This window comes from Acanthopagrus latus, chromosome 24 (assembly GCF_904848185.1).
Source record: "Acanthopagrus latus isolate v.2019 chromosome 24, fAcaLat1.1, whole genome shotgun sequence".
Lineage (NCBI taxonomy): Eukaryota > Metazoa > Chordata > Actinopteri > Spariformes > Sparidae > Acanthopagrus > Acanthopagrus latus.
Genome location: NC_051062.1, coordinates 13,091,564 through 13,107,367, shown reverse-complemented (window position 1 = coordinate 13,107,367; position 15,804 = coordinate 13,091,564). Strand labels below are relative to the sequence as shown.

General features: G+C 42.5%; 1 protein-coding gene across 4 annotated transcripts in view; it reads right to left on the bottom strand.

Annotated features, from left to right (window-relative positions):
• Positions 1-15,804, bottom strand: part of zeb2b (zinc finger E-box binding homeobox 2b) — a 443,989-nt gene that overhangs the window by 365,541 nt on the left and 62,644 nt on the right. For all 4 annotated transcript variants that reach the window (XM_037091001.1, XM_037090998.1, XM_037091002.1 and 1 more), the window contains exon 4: positions 14,788-14,856. The gene's annotated coding sequence lies outside the window, so the exon portion shown is untranslated. The remainder of the gene's footprint in view (positions 1-14,787; positions 14,857-15,804) is intronic.

Sequence of the window (15,804 nt, the reverse complement as noted above, 5' to 3'; positions counted from 1 at the left end):
GACGGGAACTGAGAGGCTTAAATGAGCCTGATGATGATGATGATGATGATGATGATGGTGATGATGTGTGTTTTGGAGACAATTGAAGGACCTGAGGCTGCTGCAGCAAGAAGGCAAGAGACGGAAAATATGAAATAATCTGGCAGAGAAATTATTGCATCTGTACTGCAGGTGAGCTCTAGTTTGACCATCAGTCGATCTAACGACAATATTTGTTGTTTCCAGCTCGTTAAATGTGATGATTTGCTGCCTGTCTTTGTAATTCATGGCAGGTATCAAAGAGTTTTTAGGTTTTGGACTGTTGGTTGGACGAAATTTATGCGATCTGAAGACATTTTGTAATCTGTAATTAAAATAAAGTCATTATTTTGTGTTATTGTGTTTGTTATTCAAGTTTGCTCTGTTATTTTATCTCCCAATGTAGATTTTACGTCAAACACAGATCATGTTAGTGGTTAAAAACTGTTTTCTCAAGGAAAAATCAACACATTTCATATATTATTAATGATTATTCGATCAGAGAAATGACTTTTTATGCGCATCAATAGGTACAATACCAAATTACACATCAAGATTTATCTGCTAAGTGGATATTTTACCTTTCTTATATAGTATAATGTGTCTGATCCTGCCTCACAGCACCGCTCGCCCTCCTCCACCTGCCCTCAGGCCGACGCACCGCTGCATTCAGGATGCGTCGTTAATTTACGTCATTGTACGGCGCCGAGCTTTAACTCCCCTAATAGAAGATTATCCACTGCTGCGAGGTGAAATCAATCAGATTGTAACACAGGAGGAAGGAGAACATAAGGGCACACGTTCAGTCAAACGCAGTCGTGTTTAATTATGTCCGATGGCTAAAAAAAAAAAATGAAAATGTAAAAAGACGAGTTTTGAATCTCAAGTTTTTAAATAGAGAAAGAAAAAGATTCATTTACATGCCACATACGGCCTTGTGTACATCGGGGAGCGAAGGGAAATGTAAAACCGAAGGAAGCTCATCCGCCGTGACTCAAAATGTGACTAAGAGGAAATATGGACACAACAATGCCAGCTCTAACTGCTGGGCACAAGTTACACGCCAGACCTGGCTCCCAAACGCAATCTGAAAAGCCTCCAATTACATTTATTAAGACCGCCTGACTTGAGTCGTAATGTGTCAGAGATGCAAACCGTTTGGGTACCCAGACAGCCCCAAGCAAACGCTCTGGGTAATTAAGTGTTTCGGTTTTTTAATTTGGCCCTGAGCTGAGGCGACTGAAGCCGTCTGCTGCCGATCTGGACGTCGAGGCCAGAAATAAAAAAATTTTAAGGATGAGTAAACATCGACGAAAACAGCACGGATGACGACGACGGAAGTTCAAGCCGATAACGCGGCGTGAAGAGATAAGTTTTGCTTCAAGTTGAGCTTCAGGTGGCAGCAAACACAGAGGTCAGAGGCAAACCGCATCTAACAAGTGAAGCAAGTGAAAAGATAAAATGTGGCTGGACAACAGAATCATTTGCCAAGTCTAAATATAGAGACAGAGAATATCTCCTAACTGACTCAGCCTCGAGGTCTTTAATGTTACAGTATCAAGGCGGATTCCTGCTTTTTAAATGAGACATCTGGATGACTTTCTGGTCAAAGACTAGTCGAGAAAACTTTTTCTTTATCATCTCCCGTCCACCTAATTGAGGTGCCGCACATTCGCCCACCAAGAGCAACCGTCCACAGCGATGAATCAAAAGTTAGAGAAAGATTCAGAACATTTCAAATCATAGTTACAAGTTAAAACAGCATCGACCAACTATGAGATTATCTGATGCTGCCATTTTAAAAGGTCATGTGGTGGTTTTAACCTTTTTGAAGAAACAGCTGTATTTGGATGATGATGAAGAAGAAGAAGCCGTTGTTTTATCCTGTCAGTATCGACCCGGATGTTTTTATAAGATTCCCACACAGATTAAAGATTAAAACGATAAAAAGTTCTGAAAACTGTTGAAAATGGATATTGATGACGAGTTGCTGCTGCAGGGAAACAAAAACAAAACCAGAAGTTTTAAAAGTCTTCGAGTTACGGAAATCCACGACATCAGAGACAATCAGTGTCACCTGCAGTTCATCTCAGGTAAAAATTAAGTGTGTATTATGTGTTGTAAAAGTTTAATAAGTTGTGAGCGTGACACCCTTTTTGTTTCTATGGATCCCAACAATATTTTTGACACCAATAAGTCCTTAAAGTTGTGGATAACGGCCTCCAATTACCAAATTTGGTTTCTTCTCGTTTGATTTGCGGTTTATAAATTTTACATCTTCTTCTGTCTTTATTGCAGCAAAGATTAATGTAGCTTTTACCACCATTTTATGACAATGTATCCTGGTTTATTCTCTCCAAATCAGTCGATTTGAAACCTTTCATTGTTTCGTTTGTACGATATTTTAAACAGTTCGGTAGAAAAATACATACATGTCACTGTGGCCTCATGGGAAATATAGTACGGTAGAAAATCAATGCATTGGTCTAAAAAAGCAAGACCACATCACTGGAATCTAGAGAGCACTGTGTTACAACAACCCGATATTCTGCTTATTAACATCGTGATTAACTTCATTTCTTTCGATAGTAAAGGGATCAGCTCCGGTCTGAGACGGAGGAGAGGCTCATTTTCCGGACAGGAGCTACCTTTGCCATGACTGCGACATGTTGTGGCTCTGAGATCCAGTCCCCACTAACAACCTCGTTGACATTCAGCTCTCAAAGATTCATGAGTGGCCCAGTGAGACGGGCCCGGGTCTAATCATGGAGAAAACACCACAGGCCATCGGCCCGGCTCGCGGTCGCTGCATTCAGCGAGGCGCCCATAATAGTGTGCTTAACCTTTGAACGAGACATGTGTGAGGCCAGCTCCTGTCGACCCAGACGTCTCGTCAGGGTCCCGTCTCGCCGACAAGGCCTCAGTCGTCGCTTTAACCATCAGTAGCCAGATCAACCGGCGGCCCCGGGGTGAACAGGGACCCCTACTGGGCGTCACGCTGGACCCCCTCCTGCTGGCTGGAGCCTTCATCCTCCTCCTTCAGAGGAGGGAGGAGAGGAGCTGCTGTGGCTCGTCGTGGCATCGGGGCTAAGACGCCTTTGTCGTGACCGCTGTGGTCTCTTGGGGGATTTTGCAGCCGCCCCCCAAAACCAGTGACGGCCTTCTGTACCTACAAACACCCAGAACATGGTGTGCTCGTCCCAGAGCGCCAACACAAGCACAGCGTGACACTTTCATAAATAAACATACTGCACAAGTATAACTCAAAAACTGATTATCTCCGTCACATTCACAGCTTTCAGCCAGCAAAATCACAAATAACCAAAAACTGCTAAATTAAATGCTTCTTCTCTTACAGTTAAACTGTAAAAATGCACAAATAAACAGGAATATTCACCAAAAATACTGAAAAAAAACAGTGATTTTCTTTTATCAAACAACATTTTTGCTGGTTATACAACATGTAAGTCAATAAACAAACAAACATCTTTATGTGAAACAACAGAACCGGTACTTATTACCAAACATGTGAAATAATGATGCATTTGTGAATTAGTGTCATTTAACAGTCTATTTGTGTAATTTAGAGCTATTTGTGTATTCAAAAATACAGGAAAATGTGTTTTTGTATGAAATTATAAAAAAAAAGGGTCTCAGGAGTTTTACCACTCAAACAATGCATGCTGGGTAGTCTGCCAATATGCCAGTGATGTTTCTTTCAAATAACTTTTTAAAAAAAACTTAAACTTTAAGTTTAATCAACATGAAAAACAAACAAAACTTGCATGTGTATGTTAATTTGAAAAGTTAAACTGATCCCACTGAATTCTTTTTACAGTGTACCGATGCCGAAATAAGATTTTTATTCTCCTTTTCGACACATTTTGAGTTTTCATTTTTTCATCTGTTAAAAAAATCCGTTCACACCTGCAGGTGAAACGCGACGACAGCTTACACGCTGACAAGTTACCTCGAGCTTTTGTCACGTGAATCAACACCTTTTCCCAACCTGCCTGTCTGTCACGACTCACACACACACACACACACACACACACACACACACACACACACACACACGGCGCAGACGTGTTCAATAATGCATCTCAAACGTTCTCCTTACGTAACAATCTTCACAAGAGATGTAAAAATCTCTTCTCGGGGAGGAAACAAAGAAATGTGTCAGGTGAACTCTGTGTTCCCTATATTACAAACAAATAGCTGGAGGCCGATGACCACATCTGTAGAGCGCGTCTGTAACAACAATGTAATTGCACTGTTTTGTGTCGAGGGTCATAAACTGTGCCATAACATCCCCAGACGCCACACGAGAATCAATCTTTCTGCCTGTAAGTGTTTAAAAAGCTGCTGTTGTTTGCCCTTCAGCGGCTCCGACTGAAGAGTTGCAGTGTCTGGCGATTACTGATGAACTTTTCAAAGTATTCCTAATTGGATTGGACGCGGAATAAAGTTTAGACGGTTATTTTTGTTGTGCATATTCAAGGAACAGGCTGTGGAAAAATGATGTTTATGGCTTCTGAAGAAACATTTGGCAGCCAACGGTCATTAAGAGGAGTCCCGCCAAGTGAAAAGTTGCACTCTTTACCAAAATACACACAAAATCAAGACATAAATACTCTGAGGGGGAAATGCTGCACGCTTGCCTGAACTAACTCCAGCTCTCTATCATAATTTCATTAATTGCTCCTGAAGTCTATGATATAGCGAGCAATGCACCAACTGTGAAGAGAGCAAAGCATATTTCCTGGACCAAATGTGCAGGGAAAAACAGTTTTATTTTGAATATACGCAGTTATATTATATCCTCTGTCGTATATTGAGTTGATGAAAGCAACAGAAAAAATATCTGTTATTAGACTAAAATCCCTCATTTGTCAAATTATTCATCCAGCCTATAAAAACGACCCGATACTCAAATGATCACATTCATTTTAAACAACACAATTATAATCTAAGGCTCGAGGAGCTGGAGATGGCTTCAATTTAAAGTCCTCCTTTTATCAGCAAATTCATGATTTTAGTCTTGGATTTCATTCAGGTCGTGTTCCTGCAGAGCTGCTCGTGTTTGGCGAAACATTTTTAAGACTTACGCAAAACATTAACAAGGATTATTTAGTGATCTCTTTAAACAGATATCTGCTCAGGAATTCAAAATCTGTAGGCGAGGGACGACAGTTTGGGATCAGACGCCTTGTTGTTTCCATCTGCAGGACGTCAGATTTGAGCGGGCTTTGGTTTGTAGGTAGGCAAACAGTCCTTGAGGGGGGAGCAAAAGAGAATGAAATTTAAACTCAGAACGTGTGAGAATGATTTGGCTTTTTATTAGCGTTTAAAAATGTATTCGTGTTGTATCTCGACTCCAGAGAACTGCTCAGAAGAAGCAGGTGAAACGTGATTCTTCCAAATTGCATTCAAATAAGATTTCTACAGATGCGTCTCAGTCGGGTTTCAAATATCTTTTGACGAGGGCAAAACGATGGCGATACTCTTCTTCTGTGTCGGAAAGCGAATATAGTTACCGACCCCGACTGCAACTCATGCAAATAGGTTGGTGTCGTCTGGATACAAAAATCCAGTCACATATCCATCTTTTAGATTTGAATTTCAGTCTATGGGGTGTTAATTTTACTCAAAGTAGGAATACGTTTATCTCCAGGGAACAACAATCTAGGATGGAGTCCAGCATCAATGTACATGTCAACAACTTGTGACTCTTCCTGACCATCAGAAAAGATCCATTTGAGCCTCATCCTGACCGAACTTTAATCACAGTTCTGTTCGTATTTAAGGTCTTGCTGTTACTTTGAAAATATCCAACATTACAGAACCCGATACGGACGTATTCTACATTCCACGTGCTCATTTGCGGCGTTGCGTGTAGCCGGGCAGCCTGAGCTCGTCCAGTTGGCGCGATGCATGCTGGGGGGACAGGGAGGATCAGACGAACAAAAGAGAAGAAGAGGAAGAAGAAGCAAAGTTTTCAACACAAAAACCCCTCCAAATGAAGGAAGAGACACGCGCCCCGACACTGGCTCCAACACTGTACCCGTCCAATTTGCTTTGTTCCCAGTTACCTGCCCCTGCCATCAGAAGGGGAGCCACTGGGGGCCATATTGGGGCCATCTTTTCGCTCCCATGGCCCCCTTTTTCTCGCCACAGCCTTTAAAGTCCTGCACTGCGATGTGCATGGCCTTGATGTTTGCCTTGTACCCTACATGCAAAGCTATCATTATCCATGCCTCTTGACAATCGCAGGCCCTGTCTTTGTTACATCTGCAGCTCTTCGCCTTGGGCTATGACATGACTGTACGGTTGATCTCTTCTCTTTTACATATCGCTCCCTGTGTCTCTCTTTCTTTCTGTTTTTCTGCACTCAGACTGTGCACCGCGTTTGAATCTAACTCTGATCTGACGACTTGGAAAATCTTTTACCTCTCAAAGCCTGTGTGACACCTCTGCCGCTTTGATGCGTTTGGCAGCTCTCCAGATAACTCGCGCTACAGTCGGGAGGGGAAAGGAAAAAAAACAAAAAAACAAAAATGCGGATTGATGTTAGCGCTCAGGTTTGCTTTGCACCCTAGTGTTTTTTTCCAGGATTTCTCAGGGAATCTGAGACGGTAAAAGCCTCCATAAACCAAAAAGATAAGTAATTCATTAGCTATAAAATCTAGGAATTAAAATGTGTTATCAGCCTTGTTCTAGGATTCGTCGTCAGAGTCAGAATCTGTGTTGCACTTCACAGGGAACAGATATCACCAGCGAAGCCAGAAATGTTGCCTTTGTACTCAGATCACTCCTTTTTTTGGGACTAATGTGGGTCACTAGCACAGAGGACAGGGGGAAGATGAAATGCACAGAGACATAAAAAATGAGGTATTCCCCATTTGTGGCACAGATTGTGCCTACTAGTTTTGACAGAAATGAACTTACGACCTTTGTAATGTGGAGAAAAATGGAGATTTCATCATCTGAACACAACGAATTTACGCCAAAACAACGTGAGAATTCAGGGTTTTATCTGCTCTGATGGGAACATCTGGAAGTCTGGGTGTTTTTAACAAGAACGCACCGACCGAATCTGGTATTTAAAGCCAAAGAATGATGTTTTCCTGTGCCGAGAGCAGAAGCACAGGGGTGTCACAGGAAAAAATGTCTAAAGATCCAACTTTAAGAAATGTAAATGTTCAACAGATCCATGGTTTTGTAGAAAACACACGTTGCCGACCTTTATTCTGGCAGTTGTGTTGAAAACAAGAGCTTCATCACAGACATCCATCATCCCTAAAACTCAACCCAACTTAAAAAAAAAAAATGGTTTGATTGATTGACACGGCAGCAATCACCACTTAGCGAGGATCTTAGTTTGCCTGTTATCGCTTCAGAGAATTGTTGTTTTCTCTAATATGGAAGTCATAGGGTGCGCCGTGTACTACAAAGTCAAGTCCAATCAATACTAGACATCTCCAAAAATCTAAATGTACCCCAGTGTGAAGTCATTTACATTTGTATTTCAGTCCAAACTCAAGAGATTTTAATTAGTTTTGCCCACAGTCTGCCAAAGCTCGCTCGACCTTCGCTCTCCTCCTCTGCTTGACGCCTGGTTTGTATTTTTGTTCTTCAAAAATTCTTAAAAACACACACGATTACTTGCAGAGAACCAGTCTGATTTCAAATTCTTCCATTTGTGCGATGCATTAAGTGCTTTTTGACGTATTTATTCTAAATATTCCGTCCCGATGCCGCCACTGTTTCTTTACCTTTTTGCACCGAGAGATAACCACCACCTCCCACCCTCAAGGATCACAGAGAAAACACCACTTGGGATGTCAACAGCTCTCTTCTCGTCAACCATGGGAGGTAGCTGCCGGCGGGGTTTTTTTTTTTCACAAGCTCGCCACTGATCTTCAGACAGAGGACCTGCAGCTCGCCAGAGTCTGCAGCGCTGTCAACCAGAAAACCAGAGCGAGACTCAAAGGCCTCGGCACCGCTCTGTTCTCACCAAGAAGGGCAGAAAGTGATGAAGGGAGATGCTTGATCATCCATTTCACCTAAAACTGATCTCTGCAGACGGCAAGTTCTCCTGAAAATGTTCCAGTCTTCCTGTGTTTTAAAATCAAAAGGCACCATTTGCACGGGACAAGTATTAACCCGGGGACATCTAGTTAATTGAATTAATTGCAGAGGTCGACTGTGATCGTAAATCTTTGGATGATCTCTCATGTTCATAATTTGTCAAGAAAAAAACTTAAGAAATAAAATAAAGCTCTTACTGGTCCCGTGCAAATATGGCTGAAGGGAAGTTCAAAAAGATCCTTTTGATAGATTGATTCATTCATACATCCAAACCTACTTTAAGCAGATTTATCAAAACTAACACCTCTTGACCATTTTTTAAAAATAAAACATGTCAGCTTGATGCAAAAGACCTCCAGAGGTTCTCAAAAGTACTCTGATGGCAGAGATCAAGGTGCTAAAGGGTCCGAAAGAAGCTGCCAACAAAATACAATTTAAAGTCACTTTGGTGATATATTAACAAAGGCTTCTTCTGAGGAGAGCAGCTAAATGATGCTACATGAAGAATAAGAGTAAAATAACCTGGATTCTGTGTAATGGTTTCATGAAGAAATCAGTTTGACCAGATAAATGCAAAGCTCAGGAAAATTCTGGCCAGCTTCAGTTGTTCTTTCTGTTTTAGTGCTTATTAGCACATGTTAGCATGCTAACTCGCTAGATATCAAACATGGTAATCAAACAGCTGCTAAACATTTTAGCATTTACATCTTTTAGTCTTGTTTCTAAAAAGAAAATGGAATAATTCAAGGTATAAAATATGGATAATGGCCGGCAGGGGGCGACTCCACCAGTTTGACCTCAGTAAACAGTTTCCTGGTTAGTTTATGGTCTCAATCTTTAGTTTCAAGTCTTCTTCAACACAGCATGATGCTCATTTTGTAAATTAAAGTCGCAATTAGAGTAAAACAGACGATAAAACCGGTTATGATTGACAAGTCGCTACCACAGTGTGTGTCCTCAGTTGGGATATCCTCCACCCTTTAATCCAAATATGGTCACTTCTGGCTCCAAAAACCAAGATGATGACGGCCGTGATGCCAAACTTGAGGCTTCATGATGGTCGCCCTCTTCAGCTGCAGCTCGTTGAAGACCATCAGCTTCAAATAATCTTTCCAAAACAACAACAACCAAACAGTCCAGATATAAATGTTAAACAATCCCTAAATAAAAAACCTGAACGTACGTCTTTAGATATCTTTGATTAAAGTCAGCTCGGCTGCTGAACGGTGGCCTTGCGGTTGAAAGGCGCCATCGAGCAAAAAAAAAAAAAAGAAGGTTTTGGGTTCGCGGCAGCAGGAGAGGACAGACATGAAACAGAACACGCAGCTTCACATGGAGATGAGAGAGAGTTTTTCTTGGCAGGCTGCACATCTAAAGCTCTGCGGAGGGAGAAAGACAGAGAAAAGGGAACACAGTCGCATGCAAAGTGCGTTGATTAACTTGCATTGTGTTTCAGTATTGCTTTGCTTAACACACGTGTGCTGCATTCAAATGAAGCGCAGAGACGGAGAGGGAGAAACTCTCTCTCTCTCTGTCCAATGTCTATTTCAAGACCCCCCCGGCCCCCCATCCCCCCAGCTCGGGGAAATTAATAATGAATGCATCCTGTCCGATTTAATTCGGCGCTAATTAGGTCAGGAAAGTTTGGGAGCGAAAGGTACGGTCCAGGCCACGTGGTCGGGTCTCTCAGCGGGCGGCCACTTTCATGTAGCGAGAGAAAGTTGAGCGTGGAACAGAGGGATGGCAGGGGCAAGGCCGGTGCCAACGGCGCCAGCACAGGCACGAAGGGCCAGGGCTGGAGACAAAGATAATAAAACCAAGAAGTGGCAGCTTCAGAAAGCCACAGTGAAAAAAAAAAAAAAAAAGCCACCAGGGAGATATCAACTGTGGGCCTTCGCCGAATGGAAAAAAAAGAAGAAGAGAGCTGTCAGTCTGTTTGTTTGGACTGCGACCGCTGAGAAATAATTATTCCCTTTTAATTACAATTTGGAGAAAAGGAATGCAGCGCCCCGGCTTAGGAGGCCCTCCTCTGTCTCCGGTCGGGGAGGCTGGCGTGGGGCGAGCGGCGCTGCCCAGACCGCAGAGCAAAGCGCCGGAGGACCCGCGCAGCAATGTTATCACCTTTCGCACGCCGCCGAGCCAAAGAATAAACGACTTTGATCCGACTTGCGAGTGCACTTTGGCCAACTTGGGTGGCACTGTGTGGTTTAAACAGAAACTCTCTGGCAGGAGGAGTTCAGAGCGCTGGGAAGAGGAGGAGGAGGAGGAGGAGGAGGAGGAGAGGGGGGGACAGATGAAGGTGACAGCTATAGAGGTTAACCTCGATTTGAAGTCCCAGCGGGGTTGGAAAATCCCGCAAGGCTAGATATCGCTCTGATCTTTCACATCTAGCTCACAGATATTGTACCAGACAGTGCCAATAATATCTCTTCAGGATAGACTGACAGACCGAAAATGAACTTCAAAAAGGTCCCCCCCCCCCAAAACACTCTCCACGCTGTTTTCATACGTCTTCCCTCGCAGTTCGAACAATGCGCCTCACTTCTCGCGCGTTTTAGGTAATAAAATAAGTCTCGAATAAATTTGAATAACAAGTTCTCCTCGCGTATGAAGATTGGCAGACAGTAAGCAGCTCCCCCTGATTCAAATGATGCCAACCTGCTTAGTGGAGGCGATCCAGATGGAGTATCGGTTCAAGTGCTGTAAATCTGCCTGATTGGAAGGGCTCAGACGTTTGTTGGAGAGAGGGGTGACTCAAGAATCAGGTCCAGCTGCGATGCGTTTACCTGAAAATAGCCTCAATAAACCTGCCCGGCAAAAAAAATTAATAAATAAAAGAGTCTGAAATCTAATTAGTACATCTAAAAAGGTAGAAGTCCTGCTGCTCAGATTTCTTGACTGAACATGAGTTACCATCTAGCACAGGTGTTCTACCTGTTCTGATATCTTTATATTTGTTTTCTATTGACTGATTGATGATATTGACTTGTGGCAGAGCACCTGAACGCTGGACACAGGCTCGCCATGAAATCATAAATTATACATATCCAGGATTTAATCATCTCCCTGATCCTCTGAAAGTCCAACTATGTGGAGTGAATGTTGTAAAACATGCTGAAAGAAACAAACTTAAATGTTATTTTAGTTAAATTTAAACATTCATGCTAATAAATCTTACCTGACTACATTTTTGATTTACATGTAGACTCATTTAATTTGTTTTCTGCTCGTCGAGCTTCGATTACATTTTATTTTTCATCTTAACTTGTGTTTTTTGTGGTTGTTTTGTTGATTTGGACCTCAGAGAGAGTTTGTGGAAGTTTCTAATAAAGAGGACATAAAGAGAAATAAAACAAAAATACAATTATATTTCCTGCATTTTTCCAAAGAAGCCCTACATTACCTACAAGTTTCCTTCCACTACATTACCCAGAAAGTACAGAATTATTAGGAAATTGTACTTACATAAGGTAAATACTGCACTTTTAATGCGTAAATATTATTTTGCACGATGCCAAACTAGCTAAGTAGACACAAATTACGACGGCTGGGATAATTCTGCACATCAGATCTGATAATTGGCTTTATATTCCAACTTCTGGAACATTATCTTTGGATTCATCTGACGTCTCCATGTTGAACCAAACACACATGTCACTCAAAGACGATATATTAACAGTAACCAGCGACGGCTTCAGTGACAGGTGGAGGAAACGTCAGCCATCAGGAAGAGGAAGACTCAGGAATGTGTATTAATGTCCGTCTGCTTTGATATCCTGCCAGCACAAAAGCAAACCGGATGTGATTTCTCCCACTCGGCAGCAGAATATCAGCCGGTGCCTGGGAAACCTCTCCCCTCAGCGCCAGCATAACAAGGCCTCTGTTTACTGCCGCACTAAAATAGCCGGAAACCGAGGAGGTAAGCAGCACATACAGTAAAGCAGGAGATAAAAATCCATATCTGATACGACGTAAAAAAAAAAACCAAAAACTAAATATTCCTTGATACACAAAAGTGTTGATACTCATCTGTGCTTTCCTCCCGAGTCCGGCGAAAGCCTTTGTGAATTAATTTAAACAAGAGCCAACAGGAACCCAGCCCTCGTTTCTCAACCAACAAATCCACTTTCAATCAAGTGGAAATGAAAAAAGAAAAATGTGTTTTTAAGGAGTTGTCGCACGAAACAAAGTCGACGGCTCGACCTTTTTTCCTTTTAACTCTCTGGTTATTCGGGCCCCCGAACCTGCTCACAGGATTTTAATACCACTAGACCTTTTCCTCCATCCTCTGGGAGCAGAGGAAAGTAGAAAGATATAATCCTTTTCCCTGTAGAAAATGCCTGCAGGAGAGAAGACTAGCACCGAATCAAATTATTCTCCTAAGATGGTATGACCTTAGCTACACTTTATTCAAGGCTTCTTACCTCCACAATTTAACCGCTGTTCTTTTTTTTTTTTCCTCTTTCTCTCTCTCTCTCTTCTCTCCCCTCGACAACTTCTTGCCATGCATGAATCACAGGTTAAATGCATTCCTTTCAGCGGCAGCGCGCCCCGCCGACGGAAATATAATTATGTTTTACAAGTCGACTCTTATCTGTAGCCTCCTTCATTTCCCCGCCGACTCTCGGCGCGTTTTGAGGGCTTTTCAGAAGTACTTTACGGTGCGTCAGGTTGCTGTTCCTCCGTGTAAATGCACCATTGTATCACTCAAAAGGTCTCCGGCTCTCCATATCAGGGAGGCAAAAAAAAAAAAAAAAAACATGGTGTAAATAACCTCTATGGTTCACTTAGACAGTGTGAACAAACCGCAGCATAATAGAATCTAAGTGGGTTTTTTTTTTTTGCTGCACAACATCTCCTGAGTTCAAATCCTAAATAATCTCTCTGATAAAAAAGAAAAAAAAAAAACAGAAAACTGGAGTTAAACCAGAGTTCAGCTGCAGGTTTTTCTTTGCAATCTGTACTTCACGATGTTAAACATCGAAGTTCGTCGCACCAACACGTAGCAGGACGACGGCATCGGAATGGAAATGCGGCATTCTGGGAAACTAAAAACAGCAACTTTACTGTGTTTTGTTCAAGTATGCATTTTTCTGTTATTAATTTGGAGGTTTAATGACAGTCTGTTAAGTCATTTTAAGACACTGGGAGGAAACAAAAGGCCTCAGAACCAGAAGAATGGGTTAGAACAATGGGGGGAAACAGAACCGACGCGTATATGCTGAGTGGGAAAAGACGGGTTGGGCTCAGGGTTTCTGTTATCAGCGTCTCTTCCGTGACTTTGGGATCCTGCAGAGTGACACAAGACATTCGATATGCATCTCTTTACTTCTGGACTTATGCATTTGTTTGTTTTTACCAGATGTGTGTTCTGAAGTCTGTTTCTTTGCTGCAATGTGAAAAATGTGCCAATTATACATGCACGCCTTATAGAAAGCCTCCAAAACAACAAATAACACGTCTCTCTGTACAACTGACTGCCTACAAGAGGATCAATTAATCAGCTGATTGACCTTCACAACATAAATTAATGATTTTATTAACTGATGAAGTTTTATTAAGCAACAAAACGCCCAAATATGTGCAGCCGGTCCCTCGTTCTCGTGTCTTTGTCACGATTTTGTGACACTTTTTTCAGCCAACTTGACGGATTAAATCAGCTCATTAAAAAGAAAATGCTGAATATATTGATCCAAGAAGTACAATTTTTTTTTTTTTTTTTTTAAAAAGACATTTAATCTTCCAGCTCTCAACACCAACTGGCCCAAACTGGATCGGACTCAGTCTAAACTTGGCCCGAGCCGTCAGAACGCCCCGACTTAAAATCTGCCTTCCTGAAAACTACTGTGCCGTCCGTCCAACGCGGGGTGGATTCATTTGGTTTCGCTGCTCGTTCGGTGGCCAGCAGCTTCCAGGTGAGCGACTAAAGATTTAAATACGAGGTGGGGTGAGATAACTGCAGACTGCATGTGACACGTGGCGGGAAAACACGACTCACGCACTGATTCTGACATGACTCACATCAACATTATTCATTTTCAGAGTCAGAGTAAAAAACAAGCTTGTTTTAATCGTGCCTGTGTTGTGACTGCTCGTGAGGGGGAAGAAAAAAAAAAAAAAAAGAAGCAGAACAACTTATATAAAATCATGATTAACTGCGACGAAGCACAAAGGAGCCGCAGAGACAAAAGGATGTGATGACTTGGCGACAATTAAAACAATTATTCTGCGAGCAGAAGACGTCAGAGGACAGGTGTCTGCAGGTAGACAAACCCCGACTGTGAGCTCTCCGCTAAGCTTTATCAGCCTGTCTTTGTCTAATCAGCTCCTATTGTTAATCCTGTTGTATTCCTCATTAGCTGCCATTGTTAACAAGCACGTTTAATTATGATAGTTACAAGAGCATTGGCGGAGCTAAAAACAAAATAATAATAAACCCCCCCCCCCGCCTCTCTTATTAAAACGTGGGGAAGAGAGAGGAGAGCGGGATAGAGGGAAGGGCAGGAAATAAGACAGAAGGAATAAAAAGGAAATTATGACACAAACAAACAAACAAACAGGAATACTAAGAGGAAGAAAAAAAAAAAAAGCTGCCATTAAAACAGAGAACAAACACAGATAGACAGCCAAAAATAGTCCATGTGAAACAAAACAAACAGTCTTTGTGTGGTGAAATACCTGCCGGGCTGCTGCCACCGCCGCAGTTAGCTACCGTCGGTCCCCCGGAGAGCGGCTCTCCTGGGCTTCCTAAAACATGACAGCGAAAGGAAAAGGAAACAAAACACGGGCGTCAGGAGTCTCAAAGCGCAAAACAAATTACGCCCAGACTGTTACGTAACCTTTTCAAAAGCAAGGTGAGGGGGGACATTAACACAAATGTCACAGTCTTTTCAAGTTCTTTTCTGTTAGCAGACAAATATAGAAACCGCGACCGGGGATGAGTTCATCCCGGATGAAAGCAGCTAACGAAGCAGCTACTTTGCTCAGATATCAGATAGAAGCCAGGAGGGAAGCAGATACACGTGAAGCTCAGCAGCGCGGCTGCTAAAGGCCCCTCGGCGCTCATCAGACAGGTCCGCCGCTTTGCAAGAATAAACAACAAACGGTCTCAATCTGCGTCGGACTGATTCAGTCTGGAAGCACGACATGTATCACGACATGAACCAGGAAATCCATCTTGCATCACACACCATCCACGCAAAAGTGAAAAGTATCTGTGGTGCTTATAATGTCGTGTTGGTTATTAGTTCTGTTGGTTGCTGGTCCTACATTTCAGCGCCATGATCGCACCGAGACTCTTTGCTGCTCCTTAAAAATGCCTCTAAAAAAGTGAGTTTTGGACGAAACAGCGTTGGGCGCCTTTAAAGCGGGGGCTACAATATTTCAGCTTCCAAGAAAAGCTAGAAAACCGCAACACACGAGAGCGAGCGAGGTGTTTGGAGCGATGCATCAGCTAAATCAGCCATTGGTGGACTTGTCTTTGGTCGTGTTGGACTGATTTCTCTGACAAACATCAGCTTCTGACTGGATCAGCAGTAAAACATAATCATGCAATACAACATCCTAAACTTCTATTTGAATGATGTTTTCAGAGACAAACAGAGGTCCTTGAACATCTCACACAGACTCATGTGGAAGCGGTTTCATCACAGACGCATCATGATCGTAGGGTACAAGGTAACAGAAAACACACCT